We start from the raw sequence: 17,693 nt of genomic DNA on the forward strand, positions 1-17,693 counted from the left end.
ACAGTTAGTTAGTCAGAAGGTCTGGAGAGATCACAGTTAGTTAGTCAGAAGGCTCTGGAGAGGTCACAGTTAGTCAGTCAGAAGGCTCTGGAGAGATCACAGTTAGTTAGTCAGAATGCTCTGGAGAGATCACAGTTAGTTAGTCAGAAGGTCTGGAGAAATCACAGTTAGTTAGTCTGAAGGCTCTGGAGAGATCACAGTTAGTTAGTCAGAATGCTCTAAAGAGATCACAGTTAGTTAGTCAGAAGGCTCTGGAGAGGTCACAGTTAGTTAGTCAGAAGGCTCTGGAGAGATCCCAGTTAGTTAGTCAGAATGCTCTGGAGAGATCACAGTTAGTTAGTCAGAATGCTTTGGAGAGATCACAGTTAGTTAGTCAGAAGGTCTGGAGAGATCCCAGTTAGTTAGTCAGAAGGCTCTGGAGAGATCACAGTTAGTTAGTCAGAAGGTCTGGAGAGATCACAGTTAGTTAGTCTGAAGGCTCTGGAGAGATCACAGTTAGTTAGTCAGAAGGTCTGGAGAGATCACAGTTAGTTAGTCAGAAGGTCTGGAGAGATCACAGTTTGTTAGTCTGAAGGCTCTGGAGAGATCACAGTTAGTTAGTCAGAATGTCTGGAGAGATCACAGTTAGTTAGTCAGAAGGCTATGGAGAGATCACAGTTAGTTAGTCAGAATGCTCTGGAGAGATCACAGTTAGTTAGTCAGAATGCTCTGGAGAGATCACAGTTAGTTAGTCAGAAGGCTCTGGAGAGATCACAGTTAGTTAGTCAGAAGGCTCTGGAGAGATCACAGTTAGTTAGTCAGAAGGCTCTGGAGAGGTCACAGTTAGTTAGTCAGAATGCTCTGGAGAGATCACAGTTAGTTAGTCAGAAGGTCTGGAGAGATCACAGTTAGTTAGTCAGAATGCTCTGGAGAGATCACAGTTAGTTAGTCAGAAGGCTCTGGAGAGATCACAGTTAGTTAGTCAGAAGGTCTGGAGAGATCACAGTTAGTTAGTCAGAAGGCTCTAAAGAGATCACAGTTAGTTAGTCAGAATGCTCTGGAGAGATCACAGTTAGTTAGTCAGAAGGCTCTGGAGAGATCACAGTTAGTTAGTCAGAAGGCTCTGGAGAGATCACAGTTAGTTAGTCAGAATGCTCTGGAGAGATCACAGTTAGTTAGTCAGAAGGTCTGGAGAGATCACAGTTAGTTAGTCAGAAGGCTCTGGAGAGATCACAGTTAGTTAGTCAGAATGCTCTAAAGAGATCACAGTTAGTTAGTCAGAAGGCTCTGGAGAGATCACAGTTAATTAGTCAGAATGCTCTGGAGAGATCACAGTTAGTTAGTCAGAATGCTCTGGAGAGATCACAGTTAGTTAGTCAGAATGCTCTGGAGAGATCACAGTTAGTTAGTCAGAAGGCTCTGGAGAGATCACAGTTAGTTAGTCAGAAGGCTCTGGAGAGATCACAGTTAGTTAGTCAGAATGCTCTGGAGAGATCACAGTTAGTTAGTCAGAAGGTCTGGAGAGATCACAGTTAGTTAGTCAGAATGCTCTGGAGAGACCACAGTTAGTTAGTCAGAAGGTTCTGGAGAGATCACAGTTGGTTAGTCAGAATGCTCTGGAGAGATCACAGTTAGTTAGTCAGAAGGTCTGGAGAGATCACAGTTAGTTAGTCAGAATGCTCTGGAGAGATCACAGTTAGTTAGTCAGAAGGTTCTGGAGAGATCACAGTTGGTTAGTCAGAAGGCTCTGGAGAGATCACAGTTAGTTAGTCAGAAGGTCTGGAGAGATCACAGTTAGTTAGTCAGAATGCTCTGGAGAGATCACAATTAGTTAGTCAGAAGGCTCTGGAGAGATCACAGTTAGTTAGTCAGAATGCTCTGGAGAGATCACAGTTAGTTAGTCAGAAGGTCTGGAGAGATCACAGTTAGTTAGTCAGAAGGCTCTGGAGAGGTCACAGTTAGTTAGTCAGAAGGCTCTGGAGAGATCACAGTTAGTTAGTCAGAATGCTCTGGAGAGATCACAGTTAGTTAGTCAGAAGGTCTGGAGAGATCACAGTTAGTTAGTCAGAAGGCTCTGGAGAGATCACAGTTAGTTAGTCAGAAGGCTCTGGAGAGATCACAGTTAGTTAGTCAGAATGCTCTGGAGAGATCACAGTTAGTTAGTCAGAAGGTCTGGAGAGATCACAGTTAGTTAGTCAGAAGGCTCTGGAGAGGTCACAGTTAGTTAGTCAGAAGGCTCTGGAGAGATCACAGTTAGTTAGTCAGAATGCTCTGGAGAGATCACAGTTAGTTAGTCAGAAGGTCTGGAGAGATCACAGTTAGTTAGTCAGAAGGCTCTGGAGAGATCCCAGTTAGTTAGTCAGAATGCTCTGGAGAGATCACAGTTAGTTAGTCAGAATGCTCTGGAGAGATCACAGTTAGTTAGTCAGAAGGTCTGGAGAGATCCCAGTTAGTTAGTCAGAAGGCTCTAAAGAGATCACAGTTAGTTAGTCAGAAGGCTCTGGAGAGATCCCAGTTAGTTAGTCAGAAGGCTCTGGAGAGATCACAGTTAGTTAGTCAGAAGGCTCTGGAGAGATCACAGTTAGTTAGTCAGAATGCTCTGGAGAGATCACAGTTAGTTAGTCGGAAGGCTCTGGAGAGATCACAGTTAATTAGTCAGAATGCTCTGGAGAGATCACAGTTAGTTAGTCAGAATGCTCTGGAGAGATCACAGTTAGTTAGTCAGAAGGCTCTGGAGAGATCACAGTTAGTTAGTCAGAATGCTCTGGAGAGATCACAGTTAGTTAGTCAGAAGGCTCTGGAGAGATCACAGTTTGTTAGTCAGAAGGCTCTGGAGAGATCACAGTTAGTTAGTCAGAATGCTCTGGAGAGATCACAGTTAGTTAGTCAGAAGGTCTGGAGAGATCACAGTTAGTTAGTCAGAAGGCTCTAAAGAGATCACAGTTAGTTAGTCAGAAGGCTCTGGAGAGATCACAGTTAGTTAGTCAGAAGGTCTGGAGAGATCACAGTTAGTTAGTCAGAAGGCTCTGGAGAGGTCACAGTTAGTCAGTCAGAAGGCTCTGGAGAGATCACAGTTAGTTAGTCAGAATGCTCTGGAGAGATCACAGTTAGTTAGTCAGAAGGTCTGGAGAGATCACAGTTAGTTAGTCTGAAGGCTCTGGAGAGATCACAGTTAGTTAGTCAGAATGCTCTAAAGAGATCACAGTTAGTTAGTCAGAAGGCTCTGGAGAGGTCACAGTTAGTTAGTCAGAAGGCTCTGGAGAGATCACAGTTAGTTAGTCAGAATGCTCTGGAGAGATCACAGTTAGTTAGTCAGAATGCTCTGGAGAGATCACAGTTAGTTAGTCAGAAGGTCTGGAGAGATCCCAGTTAGTTAGTCAGAAGGCTCTGGAGAGATCACAGTTAGTTAGTCAGAAGGTCTGGAGAGATCACAGTTAGTTAGTCTGAAGGCTCTGGAGAGATCACAGTTAGTTAGTCAGAAGGTCTGGAGAGATCACAGTTAGTTAGTCAGAAGGTCTGGAGAGATCACAGTTAGTTAGTCTGAAGGCTCTGGAGAGATCACTAGTTAGTCAGAATGCTCTGGAGAGATCACAGTTAGTTAGTCAGAATGCTCTGGAGAGATCACAGTTAGTTAGTCAGAAGGCTCTGGAGAGGTCACAGTTAGTTAGTCAGAATGCTCTGGAGAGATCACAGTTAGTTAGTCAGACGGCTCTGGAGAGATCACAGTTAGTTAGTCAGAAGGCTCTGGAGAGATCACAGTTAGTTAGTCAGAAGGCTCTGGAGAGATCACAGTTAGTTAGTCAGAAGGCTCTGGAGAGATCACAGTTAGTTAGTCAGAAGGCTCTGGAGAGATCACAGTTAGTTAGTCAGAAGGCTCTGGAGAGATCACAGTTAGTTAGTCAGAAGGCTCTGGAGAGATCACAATTAGTTAGTCAGAAGATCTGGAGAGATCACAGTTAGTTAGTCAGAATGCTCTGGAGAGATCACAGTTAGTTAGTCAGGAGGCTCTGGAGAGATCACAGTTAGTTAGTCAGAAGGTCTGGAGAGATCACAGTTAGTTGTCCGAATGCTCTGGAGAGATCACAGTTAGTTAGTCAGAATACTCTGGAGAGATCACAGTTAGTTAGTCTGAAGGCTCTGGAGAGATCACAGTTAGTTAGTCAGAAGGTCTGGAGAGATCACAGTTAGTTAGTCGGAAGGCTCTGGAGAGATCACAGTTAGTTAGTCAGAAAGTTCTGGAGAGATCACAGTTAGTTGTCCGAATGCTCTGGAGAAATCAAAGTTAGTTAGTCAGGAGGCTCTGGAGAGATCACAGTTAGTTAGTTAGAAGGCTCTGGAGAGATCACAGTTAGTTAGTCAGAATGCTCTGGAGAGATCACAGTTAGTTAGTCAGAAGGCTCTGGAGAGGTCACAGTTAGTTAGTCAGAAGGCTCTGGAGAGATCACAGTTAGTTAGTCAGAAGGCTCTGGAGAGATCACAGTTAGTTAGTCAGAATGCTCTGGAGAGATCACAGTTAGTTAGTCAGAAGGTCTGGAGAGATCACAGTTAGTTAGTCAGAAGGCTCTGGAGAGGTCACAGTTAGTTAGTCAGAAGGCTCTGGAGAGATCACAGTTAGTTAGTCAGAATGCTCTGGAGAGATCACAGTTAGTTAGTCAGAAGGTCTGGAGAGATCACAGTTAGTTAGTCAGAAGGCTCTGGAGAGATCCCAGTTAGTTAGTCAGAATGCTCTGGAGAGATCACAGTTAGTTAGTCAGAATGCTCTGGAGAGATCACAGTTAGTTAGTCAGAAGGTCTGGAGAGATCCCAGTTAGTTAGTCAGAAGGCTCTAAAGAGATCACAGTTAGTTAGTCAGAAGGCTCTGGAGAGATCACAGTTAGTTAGTCAGAAGGCTCTGGAGAGATCACAGTTAGTTAGTCAGAAGGCTCTGGAGAGATCACAGTTGGTTAGTCAGAATGCTCTGGAGAGATCACAGTTAGTTAGTCAGAAGGCTCTGGAGAGATCACAGTTAGTTAGTCAGAAGGCTCTGGAGAGATCACAGTTAGTTAGTCAGAATGCTCTGGAGAGATCACAGTTAGTTAGTCAGAAGGTCTGGAGAGATCACAGTTAGTTAGTCAGAAGGCTCTAAAGAGATCACAGTTAGTTAGTCAGAAGGCTCTGGAGAGATCACAGTTAGTTAGTCAGAAGGTCTGGAGAGATCACAGTTAGTTAGTCAGAAGGCTCTGGAGAGGTCACAGTTAGTCAGTCAGAAGGCTCTGGAGAGATCACAGTTAGTTAGTCAGAATGCTCTGGAGAGATCACAGTTAGTTAGTCAGAAGGTCTGGAGAGATCACAGTTAGTTAGTCTGAAGGCTCTGGAGAGATCACAGTTAGTTAGTCAGAATGCTCTAAAGAGATCACAGTTAGTTAGTCAGAAGGCTCTGGAGAGGTCACAGTTAGTTAGTCAGAAGGCTCTGGAGAGATCCCAGTTAGTTAGTCAGAATGCTCTGGAGAGATCACAGTTAGTTAGTCAGAATGCTCTGGAGAGATCACAGTTAGTTAGTCAGAAGGTCTGGAGAGATCCCAGTTAGTTAGTCAGAAGGCTCTGGAGAGATCACAGTTAGTTAGTCAGAAGGTCTGGAGAGATCACAGTTAGTTAGTCTGAAGGCTCTGGAGAGATCACAGTTAGTTAGTCAGAAGGTCTGGAGAGATCACAGTTAGTTAGTCAGAAGGTCTGGAGAGATCACAGTTAGTTAGTCTGAAGGCTCTGGAGAGATCACAGTTAGTTAGTCAGAATGCTCTGGAGAGATCACAGTTAGTTAGTCAGAATGCTCTGGAGAGATCACAGTTAGTTAGTCAGAAGGCTCTGGAGAGGTCACAGTTAGTTAGTCAGAATGCTCTGGAGAGATCACAGTTAGTTAGTCAGACGGCTCTGGAGAGATCACAGTTAGTTAGTCAGAAGGCTCTGGAGAGATCACAGTTAGTTAGTCAGAAGGCTCTGGAGAGATCACAGTTAGTTAGTCAGAAGGCTCTGGAGAGATCACAGTTAGTTAGTCAGAAGGCTCTGGAGAGATCACAGTTAGTTAGTCAGAAGGCTCTGGAGAGATCACAGTTAGTTAGTCAGAAGGCTCTGGAGAGATCACAATTAGTTAGTCAGAAGATCTGGAGAGATCACAGTTAGTTAGTCAGAATGCTCTGGAGAGATCACAGTTAGTTAGTCAGAAGGCTCTGGAGAGATCACAGTTAGTTAGTCAGAAGGCTCTGGAGAGATCACAGTTAGTTAGTCAGAATGCTCTGGAGAGATCACAGTTAGTTAGTCAGAAGGTCTGGAGAGATCACAGTTAGTTAGTCAGAAGGCTCTGGAGAGATCACAGTTAGTTAGTCAGAAGGTCTGGAGAGATCACAGTTAGTTAGTCAGAAGGCTCTGGAGAGGTCACAGTTAGTCAGTCAGAAGGCTCTGGAGAGATCACAGTTAGTTAGTCAGAATGCTCTGGAGAGATCACAGTTAGTTAGTCAGAAGGTCTGGAGAGATCACAGTTAGTTAGTCAGAAGGCTCTGGAGAGGTCACAGTTAGTCAGTCAGAAGGCTCTGGAGAGATCACAGTTAGTTAGTCAGAATGCTCTGGAGAGATCACAGTTAGTTAGTCAGAAGGTCTGGAGAGATCACAGTTAGTTAGTCTGAAGGCTCTGGAGAGATCACAGTTAGTTAGTCAGAATGCTCTAAAGAGATCACAGTTAGTTAGTCAGAAGGCTCTGGAGAGGTCACAGTTAGTTAGTCAGAAGGCTCTGGAGAGATCCCAGTTAGTTAGTCAGAAGGCTCTGGAGAGATCACAATTAGTTAGTCAGAAGATCTGGAGAGATCACAGTTAGTTAGTCAGAATGCTCTGGAGAGATCACAGTTAGTTAGTCAGAAGGCTCTGGAGAGATCACAGTTAGTTAGTCAGAAGGCTCTGGAGAGATCACAGTTAGTTAGTCAGAATGCTCTGGAGAGATCACAGTTAGTTAGTCAGAAGGTCTGGAGAGATCACAGTTAGTTAGTCAGAAGGCTCTGGAGAGATCACAGTTAGTTAGTCAGAAGGTCTGGAGAGATCACAGTTAGTTAGTCAGAAGGCTCTGGAGAGGTCACAGTTAGTCAGTCAGAAGGCTCTGGAGAGATCACAGTTAGTTAGTCAGAATGCTCTGGAGAGATCACAGTTAGTTAGTCAGAAGGTCTGGAGAGATCACAGTTAGTTAGTCAGAAGGCTCTGGAGAGATCACAGTTAGTTAGTCAGAAGGCTCTGGAGAGATCACAGTTAGTTAGTCAGAATGCTCTGGAGAGATCACAGTTAGTTAGTCAGAAGGTCTGGAGAGATCACAGTTAGTTAGTCAGAAGGCTCTGGAGAGATCACAGTTAGTTAGTCAGAAGGTCTGGAGAGATCACAGTTAGTTAGTCAGAAGGTCTGGAGAGATCACAGTTAGTTAGTCAGAAGGCTCTGGAGAGATCACAGTTAGTTAGTCAGAAGGTCTGGAGAGATCACAGTTAGTTAGTCAGAAGGCTCTGGAGAGGTCACAGTTAGTTAGTCAGAAGGCTCTGGAGAGATCACAGTTAGTTAGTCAGAAGGTCTGGAGAGATCACAGTTAGTTAGTCAGAAGGTCTGGAGAGATCACAGTTAGTTAGTCAGAAGGCTCTGGAGAGATCACAGTTAGTTAGTCAGAAGGTCTGGAGAGATCACAGTTAGTTAGTCAGAAGGCTCTGGAGAGGTCACAGTTAGTCAGTCAGAAGGCTCTGGAGAGATCACAGTTAGTTAGTCAGAATGCTCTGGAGAGATCACAGTTAGTTAGTCAGAAGGTCTGGAGAGATCACAGTTAGTTAGTCAGAAGGCTCTGGAGAGGTCACAGTTAGTCAGTCAGAAGGCTCTGGAGAGATCACAGTTAGTTAGTCAGAATGCTCTGGAGAGATCACAGTTAGTTAGTCAGAAGGTCTGGAGAGATCACAGTTAGTTAGTCTGAAGGCTCTGGAGAGATCACAGTTAGTTAGTCAGAATGCTCTAAAGAGATCACAGTTAGTTAGTCAGAAGGCTCTGGAGAGGTCACAGTTAGTTAGTCAGAAGGCTCTGGAGAGATCCCAGTTAGTTAGTCAGAAGGCTCTGGAGAGATCACAATTAGTTAGTCAGAAGATCTGGAGAGATCACAGTTAGTTAGTCAGAATGCTCTGGAGAGATCACAGTTAGTTAGTCAGAAGGCTCTGGAGAGATCACAGTTAGTTAGTCAGAAGGCTCTGGAGAGATCACAGTTAGTTAGTCAGAATGCTCTGGAGAGATCACAGTTAGTTAGTCAGAAGGTCTGGAGAGATCACAGTTAGTTAGTCAGAAGGCTCTGGAGAGATCACAGTTAGTTAGTCAGAAGGTCTGGAGAGATCACAGTTAGTTAGTCAGAAGGCTCTGGAGAGGTCACAGTTAGTCAGTCAGAAGGCTCTGGAGAGATCACAGTTAGTTAGTCAGAATGCTCTGGAGAGATCACAGTTAGTTAGTCAGAAGGTCTGGAGAGATCACAGTTAGTTAGTCTGAAGGCTCTGGAGAGATCACAGTTAGTTAGTCAGAATGCTCTAAAGAGATCACAGTTAGTTAGTCAGAAGGCTCTGGAGAGGTCACAGTTAGTTAGTCAGAAGGCTCTGGAGAGATCCCAGTTAGTTAGTCAGAATGCTCTGGAGAGATCACAGTTAGTTAGTCAGAATGCTCTGGAGAGATCACAGTTAGTTAGTCAGAAGGCTCTGGAGAGGTCACAGTTAGTTAGTCAGAATGCTCTGGAGAGATCACAGTTAGTTAGTCAGACGGCTCTGGAGAGATCACAGTTAGTTAGTCAGAAGGCTCTGGAGAGATCACAGTTAGTTAGTCAGAAGGCTCTGGAGAGATCACAGTTAGTTAGTCAGAAGGCTCTGGAGAGATCACAGTTAGTTAGTCAGAAGGCTCTGGAGAGATCACAGTTAGTTAGTCAGAAGGCTCTGGAGAGATCACAGTTAGTTAGTCAGAAGGCTCTGGAGAGATCACAATTAGTTAGTCAGAAGATCTGGAGAGATCACAGTTAGTTAGTCAGAATGCTCTGGAGAGATCACAGTTAGTTAGTCAGAAGGCTCTGGAGAGATCACAGTTAGTTAGTCAGAAGGCTCTGGAGAGATCACAGTTAGTTAGTCAGAATGCTCTGGAGAGATCACAGTTAGTTAGTCAGAAGGTCTGGAGAGATCACAGTTAGTTAGTCAGAAGGCTCTGGAGAGATCACAGTTAGTTAGTCAGAAGGTCTGGAGAGATCACAGTTAGTTAGTCAGAAGATCTGGAGAGATCACAGTTAGTTAGTCAGAATGCTCTGGAGAGATCACAGTTAGTTAGTCAGGAGGCTCTGGAGAGATCACAGTTAGTTAGTCAGAAGGTCTGGAGAGATCACAGTTAGTTGTCCGAATGCTCTGGAGAGATCACAGTTAGTTAGTCAGAATACTCTGGAGAGATCACAGTTAGTTAGTCTGAAGGCTCTGGAGAGATCACAGTTAGTTAGTCAGAAGGTCTGGAGAGATCACAGTTAGTTAGTCGGAAGGCTCTGGAGAGATCACAGTTAGTTAGTCAGAAAGTTCTGGAGAGATCACAGTTAGTTGTCCGAATGCTCTGGAGAAATCAAAGTTAGTTAGTCAGGAGGCTCTGGAGAGATCACAGTTAGTTAGTTAGAAGGCTCTGGAGAGATCACAGTTAGTTAGTCAGAATGCTCTGGAGAGATCACAGTTAGTTAGTCAGAAGGCTCTGGAGAGGTCACAGTTAGTTAGTCAGAAGGCTCTGGAGAGATCATAGTTAGTTAGTCAGAATGCTCTGGAGAGATCACAGTTAGTTAGTCAGAAGGCTCTGGAGAGATCACAGTTAGTTAGTCAGAAGGCTCTGGAGATGTCACAGTTAGTTAGTCAGAAGGCTCTGGAGAGATCACAGTTAGTTAGTCAGAAGGTCTGGAGAGATCACAGTTAGTTAGTCAGAATGCTCTGGAGAGATCACAGTTAGTTAGTCAGAATGCTCTGGAGAGATCACAGTTAGTTAGTCAGAATGCTCTGGAGAGATCACAGTTAGTTAGTCAGAATGCTCTGGAGAGGTCACAGTTAGTTAGTCAGAAGGCTCTGGAGAGATCACAGTTAGTTAGTCAGAATGCTCTGGAGAGATCACAGTCAGTTAGTCTGAAGGCTCTGGAGAGATCACAGTTAGTTAGTCAGAAGGTCTGGAGAGATCAGAGTTAGTTATTCAGAATGTTCTGGAGAGATCACAGTTAGTTAGTCGGAAGGCTCTGGAGAGATCACAGTTAGTTAGTCAGAAAGTTCTGGAGAGATCACAGTTAGTTGTCCGAATGCTCTGGAGAGATCACAGTTAGTTAGTCAGAATACTCTGGAGAGATCACATTTAGTTAGTCAGGAGGCTCTGGAGAGATCACAGTTAGTTAGTCAGAAGGCTCTGGAGAGATCACAGTAAGTTAGTCAGAATGCTCTGGAGAGATCACAGTTATAGTTAGTCAGAAGATCTGGAGAGATCACAGTTAGTTAGTCAGAATGCTCTGGAGAGATCACAGTTAGTTAGTCAGAAGGCTCTGGAGAGATCACAGTTAGTTAGTCAGAATGCTCTGGAGAGATCACAGTTAGTTAGTCAGAATGCTCTGGAGAGATCACAGTTAGTTAGTCAGAATACTCTGGAGAGATCACAGTTAGTTAGTCAGAAGGCTCTGGAGAGATCACAGTTAGTTAGTCAGAAGGCTCTGGAGAGATCACAGTTAGTTAGTCAGAAGGCTCTGGAGAGATCACAGTTAGTTAGTCAGAAGGCTCTGGAGATGTCACAGTTAGTTAGTCAGAAGGCTCTGGAGAGATCACAGTTAGTTAGTCAGAAGGTCTGGAGAGATCACAGTTAGTTAGTCAGAATGCTCTGGAGAGATCACAGTTATTTAGTCAGAATGCTCTGGAGAGATCACAGTTAGTTAGTCAGAATGCTCTGGAGAGATCACAGTTAGTTAGTCAGAATGCTCTGGAGAGGTCACAGTTAGTTAGTCAGAAGGCTCTGGAGAGATCACAGTTAGTTAGTCATAAGGCTCTGGAGAGATCACAGTTAGTTAGTCAGAATGCTCTGGAGAGATCACAGTTAGTTAGTCAGAATACTCTGGAGAGATCACAGTTAGTTAGTCAGAAGGCTCTGGAGAGATCACAGTTAGTTAGTCAGAAGGCTCTGGAGAGATCACAGTTATTTAGTCATAAGGCTCTGGAGAGATCACAGTTAGTTAGTCAGAATGCTCTGGAGAGATCACAGTTAGTTAGTCAGAATGCTCTGGAGAGATCACAGTTAGTTAGTCAGAATGCTCTAAAGAGATCACAGTTAGTTAGTCAGAAGGCTCTGGAGAGATCACAGTTAGTTAGTCAGAATGCTCTGGAGAGATCACAGTTAGTTAGTCAGAATGCTCTGGAGAGATCACAGTTAGTTAGTCAGAAGGCTCTGGAGAGATCACAGTTAGTTAGTCAGAATGCTCTGGAGAGATCACAGTTAGTTAGTCAGAATGCTCTGGAGAGATCACAGTTAGTTAGTCAGAATGCTCTGGAGAGATCACAGTTAGTTAGTCAGAATACTCTGGAGAGATCACAGTTAGTTAGTCAGAAGGCTCTGGAGAGATCACAGTTAGTTAGTCAGAAGGCTCTGGAGAGATCACAGTTATTTAGTCATAAGGCTCTGGAGAGATCACAGTTAGTTAGTCAGAATGCTCTGGAGAGATCACAGTTAGTTAGTCAGAATGCTCTGGAGAGATCACAGTTAGTTAGTCAGAATGCTCTAAAGAGATCACAGTTAGTTAGTCAGAAGGCTCTGGAGAGATCACAGTTAGTTAGTCAGAATGCTCTGGAGAGATCACAGTTAGTTAGTCAGAATGCTCTGGAGAGATCACAGTTAGTTAGTCAGAAGGCTCTGGAGAGATCACAGTTAGTTAGTCAGAATGCTCTGGAGAGATCACAGTTAGTTAGTCAGAATGCTCTGGAGAGATCACAGTTAGTTAGTCAGAATACTCTGGAGAGATCACAGTTAGTTAGTCAGAAGGCTCTGGAGAGATCACAGTTAGTTAGTCAGAAGGCTCTGGAGAGATCACAGTTATTTAGTCAGAATGCTCTGGAGAGATCACAGTTAGTTAGTCAGAATGCTCTGGAGAGATCACAGTTAGTTAGTCAGAATGCTCTGGAGAGGTCACAGTTAGTTAGTCAGAAGGCTCTGGAGAGATCACAGTTAGTTAGTCATAAGGCTCTGGAGAGATCACAGTTAGTTAGTCAGAATGCTCTGGAGAGATCACAGTTAGTTAGTCAGAATGCTCTGGAGAGATCACAGTTAGTTAGTCAGAATGCTCTAAAGAGATCACAGTTAGTTAGTCAGAAGGCTCTGGAGAGATCACAGTTAGTTAGTCAGAATGCTCTGGAGAGATCACAGTTAGTTAGTCAGAATGCTCTGGAGAGATCACAGTTAGTTAGTCAGAAGGCTCTGGAGAGATCACAGTTAGTTAGTCAGAAGGTTCTGGAGAGATCACAGTTAGTTAGTCAGAAGGCTCTGGAGAGATCACAGTTAGTCTTTCATCAAGAACCGTAAGCTGAAACGTGTGTAGCCGCAATCTGAATTGGCTACCTGCTATTAGTTACCGTTAGCGTCTCCACCACTGTCCGTGGCCTACACTATCCACCAGCCAGCTCTAGCTAGCCTGGACAATTCGTCGGCCAGTCTGCACAGCGTGCTATCGACCCAGCGTGCTATCGACCCATAGCTTATTGGACTTTCTGCGGAATCACTGGACCCTAGCGCCGGATCATCACAACCAGCTAGCTAGCTGCAACTAAATGGCTACGTGTTATTAGTCACTGTTAGCGTCTTCATCTTTGTCCGTGGCCTACACTATCCACCAGCCAGCTCTAGCTAGCCTGGACAATTCGTCGGCCAGTCTGCACAGCGTGCTATCGACCCAGCGTGCTATCGACCCATAGCTTATTGGACTTTCTGCCGGAATCACTGGACCCTAGCGCCGGATCATCACAACCAGCTAGCTAGCTGCAACCTGTTGCTGGCTGATACCATTGCCATATAGCAAGCACCAGTTAGCCTTGAGCTAGCCTGCTAGCTCCCTGCTAGCTGTGCTGAAGCACCAATTTGAACTGCTCTCGGACTCACATATTGCTGTTCACTGGACCTTATGATCACTCAGCTGCACAGCTGATGCCTGCTGGACTGTTCCTTTACACGGTACTCTGTCCTGTTTTTTCTGTTTAGTCTTAGCCCAAACGTTATCGCTATTTCCAGTTGTGTCTTAGCTCTCTCTAATAACACGTGACTGCTTTATGCCTCTCTCCTATGTCAATTATGCCTTGCCTATTGCTGTTTGGGTTAGTTCTTATTATACAATTTCAATGTAGAACCCCTAGTCCCTCTCAAACTGTCTCATATAGCTCCTTTGTTCCCCCCCCCATACACGCCGAGACCGGCTCAATCGATGCCTCCAATGATGCTATCTCTTTCATTGTTACCCAACACTTAGGATTACCTGAACTGTACTCATATCCTTCCATATCCTTTTCTGTACATAATGCCCTGAATCTTTTCTACAACGCCCGGAGAACTGCCCCCTTTATTCTATGTACCCAACGCACTAGAAGACCAGTTCTTAAAGCCTTTAGTCGTATCCTTATTCTACTCCTCCTCTGTTCCTCTGGTGATGTAGAGGCTAACCCAGGCCCTGCAGCCCCCCAGTATCACTCCTACTCCCCAGGAGCTATCATTTATTGACTTCTGTAACCGTAAAAGTCTTGGTTTTCTGCACATAAATATCAGAAGCCTCCTTCCTAAGTTTGAGTTATTCACTGCGTTAGCACACTCCGCCAACCCTGATGTTCTAGCAGTGTCTGAATCCTGGCTTAGGAAGGCCACCAAAAATTCTGAAATTTCCATCCCCAACTATAACATTTTCCGTCTAGATAGAACTGCCAAAGGGGGTGGAGTTGCAATCTACTGTAGAGATAGCCTGCAGAGCTCTATCATACTATCCAGGTCTGTGCCCAAACAGTTTGAGCTTTTAGTTCTAAAAATCCACCTTTCCAGAAATAAATCTCTCACTGTTGCCGCTTGCTACAGACCCCCCTCAGCCCCCAGCTGTGCCCTGGACACCATATGTGAACTGATTGCCCCCCATCTATCCTCAGAGTTCGTACTGCTTGGTGACCTAAATTGGGATATGCTTAATACCCCAGCCATCCTACAATCCAAGCTAGATGCCCTCAACCTCACGCAAATTATCAACGAACCTACCAGGTACAACCCTAAATCCGTAAACATGGGTACCCTCATAGATATCATCCTGACTAACTTACCCTCTAAATACACCTCCGCTGTCTTCAACCAGGATCTCAGCGATCACTGCCTTATTGCCTGCGTCCGTAACGGGTCCGCGGTCAAACGACCACCCTCATCACTGTCAAACGCTCCCAAAAACACTTCAGCGAGCAGGCCTTCCTAATTGACCTGGCCCAGGTATCCTGGATGGATATAGATCTCATTCCGTCAGTAGAGGATGCCTGGTTGTTCTTTAAAAGTAATTTCCTCTCAATCTTAAATAGACATGCCCCATTCAAAAAATACAGAACTAAGAACAGATACAGCCCCTGGTTCTCCTCAGACTTGACTGCCCTTGACCAGCACAAAAACATCCTGTGGCGTACTGCATTAGCATCAAATAGCCCCCGTGATATGCAACTTTTCAGGGAAGTTAGGAACCAATATACACAAGCAGTTAGGAAAGCAAAGGCTAACTTTTTCAAACAGAAATTTGCATCCTGTAGCACTAACTCCAAAAAAGTTTTGGGACACTGTAAAGTCCATGGAAAATAAGAGCACTTCCTCCCAGCTGCCCACTGCACTGAGGCTAGGAAACACTATCACCACCGATAAATCTACAATAATCGAGAATTTCAACAAGCATTTTGCTACGGCTGGCCATGCTTTCCACCTGGCTACCACTACCCCGGCCACCAGCTCTGCACCCTCCGCTGCAACTTGCCCATGCCCCCCCCGCTTCTCCTTCACACAAATCCAGACAGCTGATGTTCTAAAAGAGCTGCAAAATCTGGACCCCTACAAATCATCTGGACTAGACAATCTGGACCCTTTCTTTCTAAAACTAGCCGCGAAATTGTCGCAACCCCTATTACTAGCCTGTTCAACCTCTCTTTCGTAACGTCTGAGATCCCCAGAGATTGAAAGCTGCCGCGGTCATCCCCCTCTTCAAAGGGGTGACACTCTAGATCCAAACTGTTACAGACCCATATCCATCCTGCCCTGCCTTTCAAAAAGTTTTTGAAAGCCAAGTCAACAAACAGATCACCAACCATTTCGAATCCCACCGTACCTTCTCTGCTATGCAATCCGGTTTCGAGCTGGTCATGGGTGCACTTCAGCCACGCTCAAGGTCCTAAATGATATTATAACCGCGATCGATAATAGACAGTACTGTGCAGCCGTTTTCATTGACCTGGCCAAGGCTTTCGACTCTGTCAACCACCGCATTCTTATTGGCAGACTAAATAGCCTTGGTTTCTCTAATGACTGCCTCGCCTGGTTCACCAACTACTTCTCAGATAGAGTTCAATGTGTCAAATCGGAGGGCCTGTTGTCTGGACCTATGGCAGTCTCTATGGGGGTGCCACAGGGTTCAATTCTTGGGCCAACTCTTTTCTCTGTGTATATCAATGACGTCGCTCTTGCTGCTGGTGACTCTCAGATCCACCTCTACGCAGAGCGACACCATTTTGTATACATCTGGCCCTTCATTGGACACTGTGTTAACAAACCTCCAAACGAGCTTCAATTCCATACAACACTCCTTCAGTAGCCTCCAACTGCTCTTAAACACTAGTAAAACAAAATGCATGCTCTTCAACCGAACGCTGCTTGCACCCGCCCACCCGACTAGAATCACTACTCTAGACGGGTCTGACCTAGAGTACGTGGACAACTACAAATATCTAGGTGTCTGGTTAGACTGTAAACTCTCCTTCCAGACTCACATTAAGAATCTCCAATCCAAAGTTAAATCTAGAATCGGTTTCCTATTTCGCAACAAAGCCTCCTTCACTCATGCTGCCAAACATGCCCTTGTAAAACTGACTATCCTACCGATCCTTGACTTCGGCGATGTCATTTACAAAATAGCCTCCAACACTCTACTCAGCAAATTGGATGTTGTCTATCACAGTGCCATCCGTTTTGTCTCCAAAGCCCCATATAATACCCACCACTGTGACCTGTACGCTCTTGTTGGCTGGTCCTCACTACATATTCGTCGCCAAACCCACTGGCTCCAGGCCATCTATAAATCACTGCTAGGCAAATCCCCGCCTTATCTTAGCTCATTGGTCACCATAGCAACACCCACCCGTAGTCTGCGCTCCAGCGGAGTATATCTCACTGGTCATCCCCAAAGCCAACACCTCCTTTGGCCGCAATTCCTTCCAGTTCTCTGCTGCCAACGACTGGAACAAACTGCAAAAATCTCTGAAGCTGGAGACGCTTATCTCCCTCACTAACTTTAGGCATCAGTTGTCAGAGCACCTTACCGATCACTGCACCTGTACACAGCCCATCTGAAATTAGCCCGCCCAACTACCTCATCCCTATATTGTTATTTATTTTGCTCATCTGTACCCCAGTATCTCTATTTGCACATCATCTCTTGCACATCATTCCAGTGTTAATACTAAATTGTAATTATTTTGCACTATAGCCTATTTTATTGCCTTACCTCCATAACTTGCTAAATTTGCACACTGTATATTAATTGTATTTCTGTTGTATTTTTTTGATTTTTGTTTTGTTTTTACCCCATATGTAACTCTGTGTTGTTGTTTTTATCGCACTGCTATGCTTTATCTTGGCCAGGTCGCAGTTGTAAATGAGAACTTGTTCTCAACTGGTTTACCTGGTTAAATAAAGGTGAAATAAAAAAAAAAAAAAAAAAATTAGTTAGTCAGAAGGATCTGGAGAGATCACAGTTGGTTAGTCAGAAGGCTCTGGAGAGATCACAGTTAGTTAGTCAGAATGCTCTGGAGAGATCACAGTTAGTTAGTCAGAAGGCTCTGGAGAGATCACAGTTAGTTAGTCTGAAGGCTCTGGAGAGATCACAGTTAGTTAGTCAGAAGGCTCTGGAGAGATCACAGTTAGTGAGAATAATCTGGAGAGATCACAGTTAGTTAGTCAGAAGGTCTGGAGAGATCACAGTTAGTTAGTCAGAAGGTCTGGAGAGATCAGAGTTAGTTATTCAGAATGTTCTGGAGAGATCACAGTTAGTTAGTCGGAAGGCTCTGGAGAGATCACAGTTAGTTAGTCAGAAAGTTCTGGAGAGATCACAGTTGGTTGTCCGAATGCTCTGGAGAGATCACAGTTAGTTAGTCAGAATGCTCTGGAGAGATCACATTTAGTTAGTCAGGAGGCTCTGGAGAGATCACAGTTAGTTAGTCAGAAGGCTCTGGAGAGATCACAGTTAGTTAGTCAGAAGGTTCTGGAGAGATCACAGTTAGTTAGTCAGAAGGCTCTGGAGAGATCACAGTTAGTTAGTCAGAAGGCTCTGGAGAGATCACAGTTAGTTAGTCAGAAGGCTCTGGAGAGATCACAGTTAGTTAGTCAGAAGGCTCTGGAGAGATCACAGTTAGTTAGTCAGAATGCTCTGGAGAGATCGCAGTTAGTTA

This window comes from Coregonus clupeaformis, unplaced genomic scaffold, assembly GCF_020615455.1.
Source record: "Coregonus clupeaformis isolate EN_2021a unplaced genomic scaffold, ASM2061545v1 scaf0036, whole genome shotgun sequence".
Lineage (NCBI taxonomy): Eukaryota > Metazoa > Chordata > Actinopteri > Salmoniformes > Salmonidae > Coregonus > Coregonus clupeaformis.